At 41.9% G+C, this 1,707-nt stretch overlaps 1 non-coding gene across 1 annotated transcript; it reads right to left on the bottom strand.

The window, feature by feature from the left end:
* Window positions 1–703: 703 nt before the first annotated feature.
* On the bottom strand, window positions 704–811 carry LOC130972619 (small nucleolar RNA R71). Its single transcript, XR_009083779.1, has one exon. It is a non-coding gene; the product is annotated as a small nucleolar RNA R71 (small nucleolar RNA).
* Window positions 812–1,707: the final 896 nt, after the last annotated feature.

Raw genomic sequence — 1,707 nt, 5'->3', positions numbered from 1 at the left:
TGGACTAACACTATTCCTTAATGCAAAATTCGAACTCCATCTTCTTTGATAAGTTCGAATTTTCTACCTCTGTCTTCTATTTTTCTTTTCCTCTGACACCTCAAGGAATCTCTATACTGTGACATAGAGGATTCCACATTTTCTTGTTTTCTTCTCTTTCATATGAGCAGGAGCAGAGACAAAGGCATTCTTGTTGAAGCTGACCCTGAACCTGAAAGGACCTTGAAGCGAAAGCTAAGAGAAGCTAAGGCACAATTCTCTATAGAGGACCTAACAGAAATCTTCAAAGAAGAAGAACCCATGGCAGCCGAAAACAACAACAATGCAAACAATGCAAGGAAGGTGCTGGGTGACTTTACTGCACCTACTCCCGACTTCTATGGGAGAAGCATCTCTATCCCTGCCATTGGAGCAAACAACTTTGAGCTTAAGCCTCAATTAGTTTCTCTAATGCAACAGAATTGCAAGTTTCATGGACTTCCATTGGAAGATCCTCATCAGTTTTTAGCTGAATTCTTGCAAATCTGTGACACTGTCAAGACTAATGGGGTAGACCCTGAGGTCTACAGACTTATGCTATTCCCTTTTGCTGTAAGAGACAGAGCAAGGACATGGTTGGACTCACACCTAAAGAAAGCCTGGACTCATGGGAAAAGCTAGTCAATGCCTTTTTGGCAAAGTTCTTTCCACCTCAAAATTGAGTAAGCTTAGAGTGGAAGTCCAAACCTTCAGACAGAAGGATGGAGAATCCCTCTATGAAGCTTGGGAAAGATACAAACAATTGATCAGAAAATGTCCTTCTGACATGCTTTCTGAATGGAGCATCATAGGTATTTTCTATGATGGTCTCTCTGAACTATCCAAGATGTCTTTGGATAGCTCTGCTGGAGGATCTCTTCATTTGAAGAAGACGCCTACAGAAGCTCAAGAGCTAATTGAAATGGTTGCAAATAACCAATTCATGTACACTTCTGAAAGGAATCCTGTGAACAATGGGACCAATCAGAAGAAAGGAGTTCTTGAGATTGATACTCTGAATGCCATTTTGGCTCAGAACAAGATATTGACTCAACAAGTCAATTTGATTTCTCAAAGTCTGTCTGGAATGCAAAGTGCACCAAGCAGTACTAAGGATGCTTCATCTAAAGAAGAAGCCTATGATCCTGAGAACCCTTCAATGGAAGAGGTGAATTACCTAGGAGAACCCTATGGAAACACCTATAATTCTTCATGGAGAAATCACCCAAATTTCTCATGGAAGAATCAAGAAAGACCTCAACAAGGTTTTAACAACAATAATGGTGGAAGAAACAGGTTTAGCAATGGCAAGCCTTTTCCATCATCTTCTCAGCAACAGACAGAGAATTCTAAGCAGAACCCCTCTGACTTAGCAACTATGATCTCTGATCTAATCAAAACCACTCAAAGTTTCATGACTGAAACAAGGTCCTCCATTAGGAATTTGGAGGCACAAGTGGGACAGCTAAGCAAGAAAGTTACTGAACTCCCTCCTAGTACTCTCCCAAGCAACACAGAAGAAAATCCAAAAGGAGAGTGCAAGGCCATCAACATGGCCGAATTTGGAGAGGAAGGAGAGGAAGTGAACGCCACTGAGGAAGACCTCAGTGGGCGTGCACTGACCTCCATTGAGTTCCCCAATGAGGAACCATGGGAATCTGAGGCTCAAAATGAGACCATAGAGATTCC

This window comes from Arachis stenosperma, chromosome 3 (genome assembly GCF_014773155.1).
Source record: "Arachis stenosperma cultivar V10309 chromosome 3, arast.V10309.gnm1.PFL2, whole genome shotgun sequence".
Lineage (NCBI taxonomy): Eukaryota > Viridiplantae > Streptophyta > Magnoliopsida > Fabales > Fabaceae > Arachis > Arachis stenosperma.
The sequence above is the reverse complement of the archived record's forward strand: the minus strand, read 5'-3'. Positions and strand labels throughout refer to the sequence as shown.